A 20,539-nucleotide genomic window follows, 5' to 3' on the forward strand; every position below is an offset into this window, starting at 1 on the left:
ATCTTCAAAGTCATGCAGGTATATCCAGCAAATTTTACAAGTTGCACAACTCATGTTTCTTTGGGCAGTGGCATGGATCCCATTTTGCCGTGAACTCAATCAAGTCTTCTATCAAAGCTCTTCTCTCTTAACTAAAAATGTTGTTACGCTCTACACTTCCGCTATCCAACATCTACATTCTGCAGATTTCAAAAAGAAAATAAACATTCCCTCATTAAGTTTGACAGCAAGTCTGACCTATTATTAAACCCTTTTTATAAATGTCTCAACTGATTATCTGCCCATTCAGCCTCCAGCAGGTAAAAAGTAGAATCAGAAAACAGAAACAAGTTCAGAAAACCTAAATTTCATCCTCAGCATAATCACCCCTCTCGTAACTACCATCTTAGCATCACGCTCAGGAACAATGAACTCAAACCTCTGGACCTAGATTTTTTTTTTTAATCACCAGTTACTCACCTTAATGTGTGTGGGTGGTTTTTAATTGGAGTGTAGAATTCTACGTTAGACTAGAGATAAGCAAACAACTGAATACGCTGCAAAGAAATACTATGTCTGTTTGCTTCATTTTGCTGCAGGATTGTAAAGTTTGCCTTTACTTACAAAAAAATTTAATCTTGATCCCCATATATGTGAAGGAAAACATCAGCTTTCTTGAGTGACGCTCTCTCCAAATCTGTGTATTATCTGCATAGATCATCTTAGTATGTGATTCATTGTGATTATCAGTAGATTAATTTTACCCCAAGATGAAATTAGCTAAGCTCTTAATCATTACTGTTAATATTATAAAGAGTTAAATAAATAGTGTACTGGGTCAGCCCCGTGGCTTAGCGGTTAAGTGCGCTCTGCTGCTGGCGGCCCTGGTTTGGATCCCGGGCGTGCACCAACGCACCGCTTCTCCGGCCATGCTGAGACCGCATCCCACATACAGCAACTAGAAGGATGTGCAACTATGACATACAACTATCTACTGGGGCTTTGGGGGAAAAAATAAATAAATAAATAATTGTTTAATAAATAAATAAATAAATAGTGTACTAAGATAGTTAATCATCTTAAATTTGCAAATGAATGCTCTGGTCTAGTTACATAATACAAGATAATAGCACTGGATTTATTGTTGATGATTTCCTAGCTATATGAAGAAGCACATTCATATACTCAAATCAGACATATATAGAGCATTTACTATTTGTCAGGACGTATAATGGGCAGTGGAAGTAAAAAGTAAATAAGACTGTCTCACCCTCTAGAAGGTCATGGTATAGATGGTAAGACAGGAAAACACACCTCTAACAAATGTAGTAAGAGTGTGTATAACACTATAAAAGCACAAAGATGAAATATTTCATCTCATCTGAGGGAACAAGAAAAGAGTTTTAAATAATAAAGGAGACATTAGCCAGGCCACGTAAAGACTAATGGTGCGGAGTGAGCAGTCTACGGCAATAGCATAAACGAGATCCTAAAATGGAAAATAACTTCATGTATGTGAGAACATTACAAGCAACTTTATGTTAGTACAGTGTAAAAATTGGGGGCAGAAAATGCTGTAAATAAAGCTGGAGAGGGAACTAGAAACTTGTATGATATGTCAAAAAAAAAAAGCTTAAATACTTCAATACCTCCAGTGAGTATTAAAGGATATTTTTTCCAAGATATTTTTAAATGAAGTTTTTATTTTGAAATAATTGTAGATTAGCATGCAGCTGTAATAAATAATAAACAGAGAATCCATGTATCCTTTGTCCAGTTTCCCCCAATGGTAAGTAACATCTTGCAAAACTACCATATAATATCACAACCAGAATATTGACGTTGATGTAATCCACTGATCTTATTCAGAAGTTCTCGGTTTTACTTGTTCTCATTTGTGTGTGTGTGTGAATGTTTAGTTCTATACAATTTTTTATCACATGTGTGGATTAGGGCATCTACCTCTACAAGATTAAAGGATTTGAAGCATGAGATTGACACAGTCAGAATGTTTTATAGTGATAAATCCGGAAGTTATGTAGAGGAAGGATTATAACATATCAGTTTATGGGCAAAGTGGTTATTTAGGAGGTTGTTGCACCGGTCCAGGTAAGATAATAGGATGATAGCAGAAGAGAGGATGGAGAAGAAGGGGACAAATCCAATTATTAGTGAGAAGGCTAAATCAGATATTGTTTATGTTACTGATGGAGGGAGAAGGAAGAGTCAAGGTTGACTTCAAGTTTCCAGCTTTCTTGGACTGAGTAGTTGATGATTACCTAAATCAGTAAATACAGTTTGAAGGTCTTGCTTGGAGAAAAAAGAGAGATGATGAGTTCTGTTGAGTTTGAAGTAGCTATGGAATACATAAAAAGTGAAGCAGAGAGTTAAACAAGCCTCAAACTCTGGGAAGAGGAATGGGTCAGAAGTTTAAAAACAGAAATCCTCATCATAGGGTGAAGATGAAGCCATGACAGTGGATATAATGACCCATGCAGAGCAGGTGCAATGAGAAGAGAAGGGGCCCTATTTGAGGAATCTAATAACTAACAGGCACTGAGAAGTTCATGGCATCTTAGAAGCCCAGGGAAACGTTTTTTAAAAAAATCAACAGTGTTGAATGTGGCAGAGGAATCCAGGAAGATAAGACCTGAAAAATACCTACTAGGTTTGACCTGAAGAGATCATTGGCAACCTTGTCACTAACACTCTCCACAGATCAATGAAGTCACAAAGGTAATTTCAGTGGTTTGAGAAGTAAATATGGGTGTAAGTTTGATACATTTCGATGAGAAGAACCTGAATTATACTTAAAGAGAAAAAGCAGATAGGAAGGAGCCAGTGAAGAGAGAGAAAAATTTAAGATATCGGAAAGAAAGGGAATAGCAGGGAGGAAAGTCCTAGAAGAGGCAACAAGAAAGGGTCAAGGGCATAGGCAGAGCAGATGGCCTTGAACTTAAACCCTTAAACTCCTCATTCCAGGATGAAATAAAGGAGACAAAATTACATGTGGATGTAAATGTCTTTATAGAAGACAGAGGTCATGCCTGACCACCTCAATTTTCTTGATGAAGCAAGAGGCAAAGTTATCTGATGAGAATGAGGGAATAAGGCATTGAGCGGCTAGTTGGAGGAAAAGATGAAGGTTTAGAAATGTGGGTGAGGTTAGGAAACATGAATTTGCCACAGACTCAACTTGCACACTTCTGTGATGCTCTCTAGTTCATACCACCTGAGAGTAGGGAGGAGAAAAATAGATAATGCACTATTACCATTGTTTCACTGGATAGGTTGTTGGTACCAGAGAACTGAGGAAATGGTGAAGACTAGCTTGGCATCCAGATAGGAAGGGCAGGAAAAGGGGCTAGGACAGGGATAAGAATGGAGAAACAAAGGAACTTGATGTCTTACAAGGTCAAAAAGTATATATATGGAGAGAACCAAGAGGGAAAGTTAAACTTGTGGAGATGCAAGTAAGAGTAGGCTATCAGAGTTTATGATGTCCCTTATGGCCACATCCAGAAAATTTGACTATAATTAGAAGAGCATCTGAAAATCCAATATCTTCCATTTGAAAGGGTAAATTAATTTTATTTGTTTCTTTTTTGGAGTTGAGGCAGACTTGGTTTATACATTCCAAGTAGGGAATAGAAAGGAAGTGAAATTTAATAGATCTAATACTGAAGTGAAAGTTACGGAGAATACAACCATGGATGACACTTTTGGACATGTTTGATTTACATTAAAATTTTTCTTCAGGGGCCGGCCCCGTGGCTTGGCAGTTAAGTGTGCGTGCTCTACTACTGGTGGCCCGGGTTCGGATCCCAGGCGCGCACCCATGCACCGCTTGTCCGGCCATGCTGAGGCGGTGTCCCACATACAGCAACTAGAAGGATGTGCATCTATGACATACAACTATCTACTGGGGCTTTTGGGAGAAAAAAGGGGAAAAAAAAGGGAGGAAGATTGGCATGGATGTTAGCTCAGGGCTGATCTTCCTCATTAAAAAAAAAAAAAATTTCTTCAGCTAAAACTAAAGGAAAAGGAAGCGGGAAAATTAAAGTAAAGGCAATTCCTAACAGTGACAAAAATGGAGTTAAACGAATTTATGAATTTTTTAAACCCCAAAATGCAAATAAACTCTCACATGAACTGTTATGTACATGGACCCACAAGTATATCGCTAACATTCAATGACATAAACACTACGATTGGTATACGATTGGTAGCCTGACAACCAGGTGAGCACTAGAAATAAACACAGCCACACAACGTAGATTCTCGGCAATAATAATATTCAGTGTGTAAGATTCAATACAAAAAAGTATAAGTTTTCTGAAGGCCAAAATGTAATTTCTAAAGAGACTGGTAGTTAACATGACTTAGATTTTAAATAGCAATAAATTTGGGGCTGATTCAAAAACAAAGAAGGAGGGTTAGATGGAAGGAAGACACTGTCACTTTCTCTAAAGCAGAAGAGAGAAAAATACCATTGGCTCCACAGTTATTTATTTCTATTTCTTTCACTGTCTCCACATGGAAGTTCTGGTTTCTCTCCATGCTTACTCTGCCGTTCCTTTGATTCACATTTTCCCTCTAGTTTCTCTCTGGCTCCTAAAAGACATTCCCTGTATTTCTGATGTCACCAATAATCAGTTGCAAAGCTCTGGACAAGGCTCACAGCTCTGCGAGCTTCGGCTTCCTTGAACGTAACATAGGGATAATCTTCTCTGCTCCGTTGCCTCTCAAACACCTCCCCAGTCCTCAATGCTCTCCTCCCCACAAAGTATTTCCTGGTCCGTCATTTGAAATGCAATCTTTCTTCTTCAAACCTTCTTGACCTTTTGTTGCACATTGTCAATGCCAGATCAGCCTATTTTGCTTGTACAACAATTAATCTACCGTAGAGGATTTTAAGTCACTTGAGGGCAAAGGCTCTCTCTCTCATCTTTGCATTTCTTGCAGTTTCACAGGTCCTTGAGGTTAGAGTGGAAGGAACATGGGTTTTGGAGTGAGACAGACTTGGGTTCAAATCTCAGCTCTACTAGACATACTGTGTGGCCACGGCCAAGTTGCTTAACCTCTTTGTACCTTAGTTTCTTCAACTATGCTTCCTTCATAGGCTGGTTGAGAGCCTTACTTGAAATAATGTGCTACACATTTTCTATACAGTGCCTGGTGGTCAATACATTGGTCCTATTAGATCAAGTACTATATAATTTGTATCCAGGAAATACTTGCTGAATGGAACTAATTAAATAGTGTATTTGAAAGGTCTGTTAAATCTGTAAGTGTCAAACAAAAGTAAAGTAATTATATTAAACCCTAATTATCCCTCATTTCTCTCTAGCTCAAACCATTCTTTCTCTATCTGTGTCCTGGGCCAAAACAATACCCTCATCACCTCTCACTTTCTTCTAGATCACCTTGGTCTCAGACTCGCTACATTAAATCTGCAACTTACCCCCTCAGGGCCTCAAGCTTCAAGGGGGCTTCATTACAAAAGATGGAGGTGGGGTTTGGAATAAATCAGTGGTTATCAAATTGTATTTCATGAAACTCTAAGGTTCCTGGTTGCCTCAGTGTGTTCACCAGATGTAAAGAAATGGCCATACTGGTAGGACTCACTTCTTAACAACATGAAGTTTGGCTTTTGCTTATCTTATGCATATGAGGGTTCTGAGCAAGATTTCATTTGAAGAAAGGGTTCTGCTAAAAAAAAAAAATCAATGGTATAGGTTTGAGCATCTTCACGGTCTCTCCTTTGCGAATCCAGTATTGATTCCCATTCTCTGAATAAAGATGTAAAACATTATTGAGAGAAAAGAAGGAAAGAAATCAGCTGGTGCCATAGGGCAGGAGGAGTAAGGTAAATCCTACCTGTCTTCCAAGTCTTTGCCTTGGGGTGAATCTCAGTATCAACTTACTCATGGAACAATCACTCTGTTCAAACGGATTTGTCAAACTAGTCACACCCAAAGATAGAGAGTCTGAAGTTGAGTTTTTTTTGTTTGTTTGTTTTCAGCTTTTTTACATGGATTAACTATCCTATACTCTTTGTATTAACTCAGCCATAAAAAGAAACCTACTCTTTGTAGAAATGACCTGAAATCACCAAAGGGTGTCTGCTAACAGTCTACATTCCCTCTTGTTTTTCCTGTTCTGCCCCAAAAGTCATCACTCGAGTCTGTCTTACATTTAATTTCTTTCAGCTCTCCTGAAAAATCTCCAAACCTCTAAAATTTCAGAGTTCAAAACAACCTTAGTTTTATAGATGGATTTTAGAATTAATAGAACTTGAGACCATCCAGTTCAGTTTTCTAATTTAATAGATGGAAAAGTTGAAATCTAAAAAGAACCGGTTCACTCCAGCTATATTGTACTCAACATAGGTCCTTACTCATAGTCTAATACGAATAAATTTATGTACCAGACACTAGTTCTCATCACGAATTACCCAACTCCTGGCTTCTCGCAGCAGTTCTCATATTTATCATTTTCTAAGTATTTAAAGCCTCCTTACTTCCCTTCAGAACATCCAAACTTAAAGCTATAAAACTAGAAACATACTTGATCCTATACAAACATTCTCTAATTCACTTAACAAAATAAAACAGCATTTAGTGGTGAGCTCATTGGCTGCTCCTAGATTTCCTGACTCAAAGGTCCCCTTGACAGGGTGTCAGTTGTTCTGCTAGAGAAAGAATGTGGCACCAGGAATCTCCATGGGAGCAGACCTGGAGGGACCCCCTCACCAACTGTGCTCTCAGTTGGGAAGATGGCGTCACACATGAGTCTAAACTTTTGAGGACCTCACAGAATGTCAAAGTTGGCTGTGCCCTTAGATACTGTATAGTCTTGCTCCTTTATTTCATAAGAAAACTGAGGCCCAGACCTGAGGAACTTATCCTAGATCTATTGTTGTGCTGGAGGATTGGCTAATGTAGGCAGACTGTCAAATTTTCTGGAATTTTCCAAGCCAGTTGTTAAACACAATCATTATTATAATTTATTGTTATAAAATATTAAACTTATATTAAAAAACAAAGATAATAAATACTCAAAACTGATCACTTCCTAATTATTTTACTATTGTCTCTGTTCCTGAAAGCCATTTTGAAAAATAATGACATGAAATTGCTTAGATTAAAAAAAAGAAAATCCTTGTCTGTGAATTCATTGCTGCCCTTCTCTAATAATGTATTTCAATTAAACGTTTATTTGCAAATGATTCAACTACATGTATTAAGTATCTATTATGTGAACGGCTATGTGGGAGATTTAGTGATGAATGAGAAAGGTTGCTTTTTTGAAAGTTTTTCACAGTTTAGTGCTAGAAATAGAATACCTTCAATGTTTGTCTAATTTTTACCTTTTGTCATAAACTTTTGTGCTCTATCTCTTAATTTCCCACTGGACTGCGACCTTCTTAAGGGCGGGAAAGCCAATACAGGTCATTCATTTTGGTTTATGCTCTACTTGCCTGGTGATTGGCAGGAAAGAACTGTCATTGATTGTGACAGGATTTCACTCACAGGGCCAGCTTTTCTAGTTTACATATGACAATCTTTAGGATCAGAGAGGATAAGAAAGTCGTTCAAGGTCATTCAGTTAGTAAATGATAGAGCTGGGATTTAAATGTAAGACTGCAAGACTTCAAAGCTCATGTTTTGTTAAGTTACATATATGACTTCTAATTTTCATTCATCATAAAAGTTGGGCAATATGAAGTTTTCATAGTTAGGAGAATTTTTTTTTTTTCTGTAAAAGAACAAAATATCCTAATTCTGTTTCATCGCAACAGCTACCCTTTCTGCTCAAAATACACAGGAAATGATGTGGGAAAACTAGTAGTGATCAGTGAAGGATATTACAGAATATCTGGCCTTTCTGCAGATTCTCGATGTTGCCAGAACTCTCAAATGTAGTGTAAGAAAAGATAGCTGAGGTCACTATTGCTCTCCAAGGGGACAAGAGCACTCAAATACTCTGGGAGTCTCCCCAGTTCTCAGATAACAGTAGTTCAAAACTCTGAACATGGCTTCTCCTTCTTCTGTCCATCCATCCATCCATCCATCCATCCATCCATCCATCCATCCAATTATTGCTTAAGCCTGTATTACCAACTCCTCTGGATCTTCCCCAGAACAAGTCTTCTAGTTGGCCTCAGGAGTATTCCAAATCACACAATTTCTTTCATATTTTTAATTCAGAAACATTCCCTTACTTTCAGTTTACTCTGCTACTATTATAACCATTATCATTATTAATTGTCATGCTCAGTTTTAAGAATTCCGAACAGCACCTTATGCCTTTTAGTAAATTGTCTCTTTATTACACCCAGTAGTGCCCAAGAGCCCCGGAGGAGTAAATTTATTCATATGCTTGAGACAAATCTACCTCCAGAAAGTCACTCCCATAATCTAAATCAGGCCCATTAACAACTTTCTTTTGTTCAATGGAAATCTTTTCTTTTCAACTTCATGTTGAAAAATGACCGATCTGTTCCTTTATACTCTATTTATCCCAAAGTCAAACCCATATGCCAGCTTCACTCTTGGCAAACTAAACGTAAAAGGGTAAAAGGCACTTAGAGCATATCTTATGCCTATCAATTTGCCACCATTTGAACAACAAAGTGTCATAACCAAGGAATTCCTTTTTGTATTACTTAACCGATAAAACTACATTCTTAAGAAAATCTCTGTTATCTTTCAACATCCATTTCTCCTCCATTCTCCCATAGTCAGTTGACGTCCCTTTCATCTTCAGAAGGCTTCTCTCTTCCCATTACTACCCGTCTTAAGACCTGATTGCCCCTAGCTTGCTTCTGCCATAACCCTTTACTGTGCACCCCAATCTCAAAATTCTCTCATCAAAGGTCTGTGCATTTAGCGTCAACTCACCAGTTGTTAATTCTGAGGCAGTGACCTTTTCCTCCCTCAAGTACCATATTCTCAACATCTCATATTTTGTGCCCCACTCTCTATCCTAACCAATTACTGCCTTTCTGGTTATAGCCCCCTTCTCTCACACTCCCCATTCTACTGAACCTTCTTCCTGCCTTCATTTCATTTGTCGGCATTCTCTTCTAACCTATGTATGATCAGTCTTCCCCAAACAGCATTTTCATTAGGTTATTCCTTCCCTGACTCAATTTACAATCACTTATCTTTGTGCTTTGGACGGAAATAATCAGACCTTGTCCCTCATCTCCTTTATTCCTTTAGGCAGAACCTCTTTCCCGAATTATTCAGCCAACTGTATCCTACGAGTTGTTTTCAGCCAAGAGATTTTTCAGATTCTGCCCTCTTATACTTTACTATCTTCCCCCAAGTCATATTCTTTACATTTGCCAACATCCAGCACAAAACTCAGCTCACATAGAGAGGATACTGCAATAGACCGAATGTTTGTGTCCCTTCAAAATTCATATGTTGAAACTTAATCCCCAGTGTGATGGCATTTGGAGGTGGAGCCTTTAGAAGGTGATTAGGTCATGACAGTAGAGCCCTCATGAATGGGATTAGCACCCCTGTAACAGTGACCTCAGAGAGCTCCCTAGCCCCTTCCACCACTTAAGTTTAGAGAGAGAAGATCGCCATCTATGAACCTGGAAGTGAGTCCTCACCACACACTGAATCTGCCAGTGTCTTGATTTGGGGTTTTTCCAGCCTCCAAAACTGTGAGAAATAAATTTCTATTATTTATAAGCCACCCAGTCTATGGTATTCTGTTATAGTAGCCTGAATGGACTAAGACAGCTATAATATTTTTTGTTTTTTTGTTTGAAATCACTTCTTCAATCTGACATGCTTTAAATACTCTTGTCCTTAGTTAATTCTATTGTAATTTATCATGTTGAAATGGTATTTTTATTTTGTCTACACAGGTCTGTTGCCCCAACTAACAAGTGAGGAACTGGGAGTCAAATATCATATTATAATTTTCCTGGTTCTTTACAGCACAGACTTGTAGAAGAAAATAGCTGGAAAGAATTTTACTTATCATCTATGCTTTCTTTCCATAAATGAGGACTCACAGGGATTTTATTTATAGACCCATAAGAAGTCCATAGGGCTCTAGTGCTAAGTCCTAGGCATCCTGGATCCCACTGCAATGTGCTACAAGGGAAAGTTAAAATTAAAACTTTTGACAAACTGAGCTGTCTCTCTAAATCCATGAACATAAAAAGTGTTATCATCAAACACCACTCTCCTATAATAAATTCATCAGTAAATACTCTGATCCATTTCAATCTAGAATCTGGCATCTGGTAGAAGATAATGATAAGGGAGACTTGAGTCCATCTTACTTATAATGCCATTTTTAACATTATAGCATGCAAATATAGACACATACATACTTACACACAGGGTATTTATCTATAAACTGCCAACAAATTAGAATATAGGAGACATTTGAATAGCTGTAGTCCACCATGACATCAGGTTTTGGACATGTTAGGGTTTTGCACTAATGTGAAGTCCTGATAGGAAGTTCACGTAGCATCCATGACTCAGATATATAAGCATAGAGTTCTGGAAGGTCAATGGGGAAATATAAATCTACAGAGGAGTTTTCTTAGGATTGAGGATGTGCCAGATTGAATTTAGACAAAAAATAACAAGAAAATGAGGGAAAATAAAAAGTAGGCCTTTTTGGAGAAAATTATAAGATCTCAAGATTAGAAGTTTTTTTAATGGTCACTTAGTCCACCTAGAGAATAGAGATAGTGGCTAGAGATAGAGGTCTCTCCATCAGTGAGAGCGATCTTGCAACCTCACCTGAGAATGAAGCCACCACCATATAAGGCTACTCATTCTTTGTCAGACAACTCAATGTTGAATGAGTTGTTTAGAAACTGAGGAAAGATTTGCTCCCCTAAAACCTCCAGAAATTGGTCTGGTTCATTCAGAACATAATCTATTTGCAGTGGCCTTCAACTTGTTCTCAGTCAGAGACCTATTTTGGGAATCCTATCATAGCAATAAACAGTCTCACACAATAAATACAAAGAAAAAGAAACAAATAAATATACATACTGACATACACATAAATGAACGTGTTTGATTTTCAAAGATTTTATAAATCACCTCCGCACTCCCAACCCAGGTTCTGTAGCTGGAAGCCAAGTTCAGAATCTGCAGTGTAATCTTTCATCTAGACCAGGTATGGGCAAACTTCCCGCCATGGGCCGAATATGGCCCATTGCCTGTTTTTGCAAATAAACTTTTTTTGAATACAATAAAATTTATTTATGTGTCATATATGCCTGCTTTTGAGCTACAGCAGAGTTGAAGGAGTTGCAACAGCAGCCATGTGGCCCACAAAGTCTAAAATATTTCTTACCTGTCCTTTACAAAATAATCTTGCCAAGCCCTGATCTATATGAAAGACCTTCTAAGATTTTAAGACAAATTGTAGTTTGAATTGATTAATACTGTGAAGTTGGAGAAACTTTCTCTTGGATACTTATATTGGGGAGTACAAAATAGGGGGGCAAATCACACTTTGCTCAGCCTAGAACCCAGAGAGTGAAAAGCAACATGGCAGAGATAGACTTGGAAATAATAAGTCTCCCTGGACCAATGAAAAAAGAACAGAGGGACCCAAGGACATGCTCCTTACCCTGGATGTTTACAGACTACTTGGCTGATCATTTATTATATTCAAACACTAAAAGATGATAAATAATCATCAGATCCAGTCAAAGGTTCTCTTTTCTTGCCTCAAGAAAGTCTTGCACACTTTTCTTTGTATTTTAATTTTTTATGGGCTTGCCTTATCATCCTCATTAATATTCTAGTACTTTAAATATGGGATGGTGACCCAATTCACAGAGCATATCTCACACACATAGTATTCAATATTTTATTGCTACATAATGATTCATACTTATTATACTTTAGTATGAAATCACTTTCATATATCTCATTTGATGAAGTCATATTCTGAACTGTATATCCTATTGAACCATATAAAGTTATCGTTTTGTAGGTCGAAAATGATCGCACACTAGCAAGTTCATATGGTTCAAATTCATAGAATGGATATTACTGTCAATATTCTACAGCGGAATAACTGATTAAAAGACTTGTCAAGATCATCCATTCCATAAGTAAGTGGTACATCCAGGTCTTAAGCCTCATTCTCAGGACTGCTGCTACTGAGTGATCAGATGAACAGCCCACCAAGAGAGAAATACAGAGTGATGTTTGTAACAAGAGAGATACTTTTTTATGTGTTTTAAATACAAATTTGTCTAATCTGTGTGTTTTAGTCTAAATATTCTCTCCAAATTAAAACAAAAACAATTTTACGTTTTTATTGGCTGTGTACGTGATGGGCTGAAGAATTAGTAGTACAAAAGAAGTATGGCAGGAAGTTGAGAACTCATAAACAAACTCTTTGGAGTAGAATGTTCTTGCCCTCTTCCCCCGTTTTGCTAAACTAGCTTATGTGGTTCCCTTCAAAGTGAAGGAACCATATATTTTCATCTGTCCTGGCTCCACTAGTTTCAGGTTTTGCTATTGAAATAACTTAAATCAGAATTTTAAAAATATACTTCATTTTATAACAGGAGATAAGATTCTGGTGGTATAAAAAATAGAAATTTTTCAACATTAAAAATTAATTACTTTGCTATTCATGAACAATTTTATTACATTAATTTTTATGTATTACATCTGTGTACCTGATCCTCAGAAGTCCCTTGATTTTCTTATTATCTTCTTTCTACTTTTGATCATGCTTTACCTTCTTTACAAATGGATTTTACAGGGTCTATCTTGTGTGTAAGGTTCACATTACCATGTTTATCTAATCCTTTAACATTCAATTTAAAAATTATTTATACCATGCCTATTTCAATAATTTGTCCTGGTAAATTTTATTCTAAATAAATTAAACATACAAATTGCCTTAAAGGGAGGAAATATAGTTTATATAATAAGAAACCACAAATTTTAGAGATGTTTTTTCAGAATGGGATATGACATATGTTAAAGGATAGTAGCTAGCAGTAATGTCTGACATTTAATTAATAGATCATAAGAATTTATTTATTAAGCAATACATTTGTGGACATCATTGTGAGAAGAACTAGGAGAAAAAGAGAGAGACCCTCCCATTTCTGGTTCATCTTCTATGCGGTTCTATATATTTTTTAGATCATTAATCTGAAATTGTATTATATATTTGTCTGTTGTCAGTTTCCCCAACCAGAATGTAAACTCAGTGGAAACAGACTGCCTTGTTTACTGCTGCCATCCCCAGGTCCTAAAAACAGCTCCTGGAAGTACTCCATAATGCTTGTGAATAAAGAATAAGAGCATAGGAGATTTACCAGATTGGAAGCACATGTGTATTTAACTGTATCCCTCTCCTACCTCCCTGCAAAAAATTCCTAACACTTCAATGTTAGTTATTGCCTCAATTCCACTTTAGAGATGTGAGGATATTATAGTTATGAACAATTAGGAAACTTCTACATTATAGCTTCTTGAAGACAGAAACATATGACTGTATCTGTGCATCACTGTAAATAACAGAATTTTTGACATAATAATGGGGCATTCATAAACATTTGTTGAATAAATGAATGAATGGCCTCAGTTCACACAGACTAGCAGGATTAGTATACACATACATGTTGAATCGATTCCCAAGTCTTTATTTTTTCTGATAGATCACAATGACTTCTGTGAGGAGGGAAGCAGATATTTTGCAACAATGAAAGAGATAGAAAAATCTTAAAAACCAAACACAAGAACAAAGAGACAAGTACATCTCAGAAGCTCCTGAGGACTTTGATGTGATGACACAACCCAATAAATAAGGTTCCCAACGGTGATCCTGAGTCATTAAGAGTTTACATGTTGCACACTATTCTTGGTTTAAAAAGACAGCAAAGTATGCCTTATTTTCAGAAACATCTACATTCCAATATAAAAAGAAAAAGAAAATGCTATTTAAAGAGTACATATTTATCTAGAAAATTCAACTACCCAGGATGACATATTTCCTAAGGGTTCCTGGTAGATACATTTTGTTTTTACTAAATTATTATGGCACTTTTTGTTCCTTCCTGATCAGGATCACATCTTGTCTTATAGTGCAGTTTCTTATTTACAGTTTCCACTGGAGTGGTTGGTTCTTAGAGATGGGAAATAATCTTATTTATTTATTCAGTTTGTGGCTTTTGTGGCTTCATAGCTCAACACAGTTCCTGGCACTAAATGGTTGTCAAGTAATCGCTTGGTGAAGAAAATACTTGGAAAGTAGCGTACAAATAACAATGCCAATATCTATAGCAGAAACAAGAGTTAACATTTGATGGCTTCCATGGGCAAGGTACTCTGCAACATGTCTGACATGCATCAATTTTTACAACATCCTATGATGTAGATACTCATATTATACCATTTTACAGATAAGAAAACTGAAGCCCAATGGTAATTTACTTCCTCAAGCTCACATGGTAACTGGAAGAATGGTGACTCTGGGGGCTTTAGGACTTGGCTTCAGAGTCTCTAGTCTGTTATTTACAGGTTAATGACTTTGGCCAATTATTCAGCCTCTCTAAGCCTCCACCTCCTATCTGTAATAATGAAAAAGAGAACAGTAGCCATCTCAGCCGACGAGGGAAGGCCTTGGATCCTTACACAGAAGGTTACTCCACTTTCTCAGCAGTAGGTGTCATACTTTAAAGTTCAACAGAATCACCTGGCCTACACTTGGAAAATACAGAAACTCTGTCTTTACCTCCAAAAGATTCTATTTCAGATGATGTGGAGTGAGGCCCAGCATCTGTACTTTAAAGAAACTGCCCGTGAAAACACATGGCTTCGGGATTCACTTCAATTCCAATCCCTTTGGAGTTTTTATCAAAAAGAGAGCACCTTGATACATCTGCACTTTCTCCAAATATTCATCCTCAAATAGGCAAGGTATTATCACAGTCTTGTTCACTAAGATGTCTTTTTATCACTTGAATAAAACAGTATGGAGTAATAATTAATGTTAACACATACTCCATGCTGGGCATTGTTCTAAATGAATATTAACTCTTTTAATCCACCCAACAACCCACGATAGAGTTAGACTATTATAATCCTCATTTTATAGATGAGGAAACTGAGGCACAGAGAGCAGAAGTAACTTCCCCAAAGGTACACAGTAAGTGAGGGCAGCAAATGCAGCAGGCTGGCTCCAGAGCCTGCACTCTTAACTATTATACTCTGCTGACTCTCCCAGGGACGGACAGAGGTCAGAGCCCTGGCTTACAGGTGATCTTGGGCAAGTCCCTGCCCCCTTCTGGGATTCAAGTTCCTCCTCTTTGAAGTGAGGGATCTGACTCCAGTGATCTCTAAGGCCCTCTGGTCCAGAGATTCTATCATTCATTTTACAGGAGACTTCTGACCTTGCTATCTGATGGATGAAGGCCCGAGGATTGCTGACAGTAAGACACATCCCCTCTTCTAGAACTGCCCCATTATTTTTTCTTTACCTGTCAATTCAAAAAATGGCCTTCTGAGTCATTTATCCTCTGTCATTCCTTCTTGCTGAGGAAACCAAATGTCCTTCAGTCTAGAGACAGTAGGTCTGCCTTCCCGGTTTCCTTCTAAGCCCTGCTGTCTTTGTTTAATCAGGCTTCCGGAGTGCTTGCTTACACCTGAGCCTGTTTCAATCTCGTTACTCCCCTGAAGAGGCTCAGCAGCTTCCTCCCCCACCTTTTCTCTTGAGCAACGGCACTCTCCTGACCTAATTCATCCTCAGTAACGTCTCTCCAAACGGCCCTCCTCAGCAATCCACTTGCATGCTATTTTCCCATTCCAGGCTTAAACTCTCAGGCTTGTTTTAGCTTTGCATTTCTCAAACCTGCTACACATTAGAATACCTGGGATGCTCAAAATACAGATGCCTGGGCTCTACCCCAAACGAATTAAATCAGAATTTTGAAGAATGGAATCTGGGCAGGAGTTTTATTTAAAAATTTAGAAGTTCCACAAGAGATTCTAATACGTGGCCTGGTTAAGAACCATTGGTGTCTTGCCCTGGTGATTCTCAAGTGGGGAGAATAAGCGAATCAGAATCACCTGGGCAGCTGGCTACTGCTTACTCCCAGGGAGGGAAGTCTGGGCATGTGGAGCAAACAAGGAGACACCTTCCAGGTGGTTTGGAGAAAGCCCTTTATGAAACAAAGTTCTAGATGAACCTCTAAAGCAAGATGGATCACTACATTTTCCTGTCACTCACCTTAGCAGAATAATCCAAGGCTCCCCATTGCATCCTGAACTGAGTTAATATTTCTAATCACGAAGAGCAATGCAGAGGAAAAAGCATTTGACAGTAAGATCCATATTCTTTTTCTCCATCTGGACTAACTGGCTAGATAACTTTGGGGGAATCTGTTTGCCTCTCAAGGCTTCATTTTCCCATATGTGTAAAAGAAGGTTATTGGATTACTAGATAATCACGAAGCTTCCATCCTATTTTATTATTCTACTATTTTAAGGCTTCAAACCTATTGTTCTTCAACTATTACACTACTAGCCCCAGGTTTTTCTACATTCAGCTGACACCAGACAATGCAAATAGGCAAACCTATTCCAGACCCCAGGTGAAGACTGCCCATTGCAAGCCAATACCAGGGCTGCAAAGACTTCTTCAAACTTCCTTACTACACCAAGAACTATTGCTGCCCAAACTTCAGTTCAGGCCTCTGAATCTCCACAAAGACCTTCCCCGTCAGTGCCCTCTGATAGCAACCCCATCTGAGAGCAATCACCTTCTGCATTTCTGGGCTTCCCACCTCCTGCAGGTGGGAACATGGCTCCGAGAGACGAACTTTGCTTATGGATAGGCTCTCTGCTCTCACCCCTCTAGCTGTCCAGTGATGCTCAGGAGGTGTGGTGTGGCTCAGGAGGGTACAGTGTGATTGCAGTGTGGCCCTGGGAGCCTTTAGTTTTGTTTGCTTGCTTTGTTTTAGTGTAAGACAGCCAAGTCTGTTGGGATGAATATGTAGCAGAGAAGGGGCAGCCAGAATCTCTCCCTTTCCTCTCCTTGCCAGCTCCCAGTCCTTTAATTAAGAGATGCCATCTGAAGGTGTTGAAGAGAGGATGGCCTCTAAGGCCACTCACAATGATATTCTTTCTAGGTATAAGTGTGTGTGTGTGTGTTTTACAAGTAATTGAAATATACTTAAGCTAATAATGACAATGAAAATAATAAAGGTAATGTTTGACAGGACAAAAAATTAAAATAAAAAATGTTCTTGGGTTTTGACCTGCCTCTGGGGGCCTAGATTTTCCCTTTTTGCCCTAGTTCTTTGACTTTTGAATCAGGGAATGGAACAAGGAGAAAAGGGAAGAACAAACAAATTTAGCAAGGGTATTTTAGTCAATCTACAAAATAAAGTGCTCTGAGTCAGAGGTGATGGGGTAAAAATGAAAACTTTGTGGGTTGCGCTTGCTGGGGCGGGGGATTTGGGGCAGGGTTTGTGGAGGATATTAATAGTGTGTAATGTGTGAAAACAGGAGAGAAGAGTAAAGAAGAAAGGAACGTTACTCAAGGTGATGAACTGGGTCTTCTTTAATATCCTTCCAGAGACAAAGACAAATGAAAATTTTAAAAGAATGAAATTAAACAAATGAAAAAAATTTTAAGTTCTATTTGATTGCTTTGTGTTTCTTAAATGCCATCCCACTTAAAAAGCCAACCAAGGTTGGTCACAGACTCAAAGCTTTATGAAGCGTGATAATATTAAAGACATTTGTCTATATTTCAGGAAAAGAAACTTCAAAAATAGTTCATAGAGGAGAGGCATAATTCCACAGAAAAAGACTCTCACGAGAAATGTGGCTCAAGAAAAATGGAAGACTCTAAAACAAGGGTCTACAAACTACTACCAACAAAAACTACTGTTGCCTGTTTCTGTGAATAGTTCTTTGGTGCACGGCCATGCTCATTTGCTTAGGTACAGTCTATGGTGGCTTTCACGCCACAGTGGCAGAGTTGAGTAGTTGTGAGAGAGACCATATGGCCTGCAAAGCTGGAAATATTTACTATTTGACCTTTTATAAGAAAAGTTACTGACCCTGACCTAAAAAATAGAATTTTAACCACATAATCATGAATACTTCAAATTATAAAGAGGCTGGGTAAGTGTGTCAGTTGGGTGTTTATAAAAATGATTTGGGGATATAAAAAGATTTCTGGTAAATGAGATGCGGAAAGATCACATGTGGAAGTATGGAGTATGGGCTTGTCATCAAGGGAGAATGAACAGAACATGACGGATGCTGCAAGAACAGTTAGGGAGCTTATAACTGAGAACCAGATGAGTTTTCCCCCAAAAAGCTACAGATTAGCTTTAAAATAGATGATATATGAGTGCGTATGAAAGAAAGTTTTGATTACTAGGAGCAGCATGGCTTCCCTACCAACAATTCCTCTCTCTTCCTCCAAACCGATTCAGAACACTGTTTTCTATGGCCTGGTTTCTGCCCAGGCATCCATGGGCTTTGTCCTCGCCTCTCATTTCTTCCGACCATCCTCTTCAATTTTGGCAATCGAGAAATTTTCCCTTCCTCATTCAGTCATGTCTGTGGCTGAGAGACACCCCAGTTCCTCGCATAGAGCACCAAAACGAGACGTTCATGCATCGAAATCTTCCCTATATTCCTATTTATGTTAAATAGGCCCCTCTCTAAAAGTATCTGCAACAGCTGCTTTTTTTTTTTTTTTTTTTTTTTAGGGAAGTGATTCAAGGTAAATTTCAAAAGTTACCTACAACTGTTATTCCCCCACTATCCAGTCTCACGTTCATAGTTTCTCTGCCCCCATGGAAAACCAAGTCACTGTTAGCTGGCTAACTTAAAAATGTTATGTTTCTTTAACCATATGTCTATCTTCTTTAGTAACAATTAGATTTCTAGGTGATATGGCAAGAGCCTTCATTCTTAGCCTGTTTAATGTTATTTATGGAATATTCTCAGGTTCATTTTTCTCTGTTAGTATTTTATTCCAAAATAAACATACTATCATTTCTATTCCAAGAGTTTGTGTCCTGTTCTGCAGTCGTGGCTCTCTGGTCCCTGGGATTTCCCGCCAGACTGTTGGTAATCAGTTTGTTTAAAGTCCATCCCCAGTAGATGCTTATGACAGATCCTTGTAGTTGATTGTTACAGATTAGCACTCTGTTTTTCCAATATGCATCCCCTGTCCATCAGGGCATCCCCCTAACGTTATCTGTCTTTAACAATTGTTAATTCTAGCTTCCTGGACCCTGAGGTCCAGGGAAGGAAACAGCAGGTTACACAGCAGCCTTTCTCCTTTTCCACATTAACACATTCCTTAATTCTATCCCTTGCATATATCTTCCATATTACTACTAATTCTGTCTTCCCTTTCTAAGCTTATGGTAAGGACTGACTTTCGGAAGCTGAATCCAATTTCAGGCTAAAACGAAAAAAGAAAAGAACTGCTTTAAAGGAAGGGGCTTATCCAGTGCAGAACAGATATCCTCAGGCCTAATGCCCAGATTTTAGAGAAGCAATAAACAGCTTAGGGATTGGACAAGCATGTTTACTTTTGATTAATGAGACCAACCTCATTTAAAATGAAATCATTTGTAACCCTGATTTCAGATATTCTCTGTGACCTGCAGGCTTATGAGGTCATGTTACTAGTGTATTGATCTTAGAAAAATTCATATTCAGCATATTTGTATAAAAAAAAGCTATAGCTGTAGCTGTATAAAACCAGTATGGCTCCTCTCACTTCCCAATCCATCTAGATCCTTCTAGGAGCAGGCAACTGCTATCTGTAGTTATGTTCCCCACATCTTAGTTATCAAAAAAATTTTATTCATTTATTTTTCAAAATTATTACCTTTGTCATGAGAATTATATGACACTCTCTCTCAAGTGAATAAGTGATTTGATCTGTAGAAAAATGACATTTAGTACATTATTTATTATGAGATGATCTGTGATTTGTCAGATGATGTTATGTATTTGGGTATTGGGAAGGTTGCTGAACAGTACTAGTAACTATTTAATTTCAGAGATGCTGAAACACAGGAGCAGCTTTAGAGCAGAAAACCGTGTGTGTGTGTCCACATTTGTTTAGTTTGTACATATGAACAATTATGTTTCAGGGAGTTGTTGCAATTGATGATGTGAACTAGGTCTAAAGATACTTGGAGATGCTGATGACTCTTTCCTGGAGGAGACAAGTGCTATCATAGGTAGATGGACTCAAGAAAAATTTCAGAAAAATAGAATAATGCTGCAATGGGAAAAAAATGTGAATGGGATAACTGTTATTTTATTTTGGGTCATTTTCAAAGGTGTGGCTATAAATTTCAGGCTATCATAAAAGTCTTCGGTCCTGTCACAGTAAAAGCTATAGATTTCTCAAATCTCCACTGCATTTAGTGATGTGAAAGCTGAAAAGTTCCTTTTCTAATGAGACCATTCCACTGTTGGTACTCACAGAAAAAAGAGGGGTAAATTCTATCTCTTTAAAAGGGAAGTGATCTGGAGCAACATTT

This window comes from Diceros bicornis, chromosome 15 (genome assembly GCF_020826845.1).
Source record: "Diceros bicornis minor isolate mBicDic1 chromosome 15, mDicBic1.mat.cur, whole genome shotgun sequence".
Lineage (NCBI taxonomy): Eukaryota > Metazoa > Chordata > Mammalia > Perissodactyla > Rhinocerotidae > Diceros > Diceros bicornis.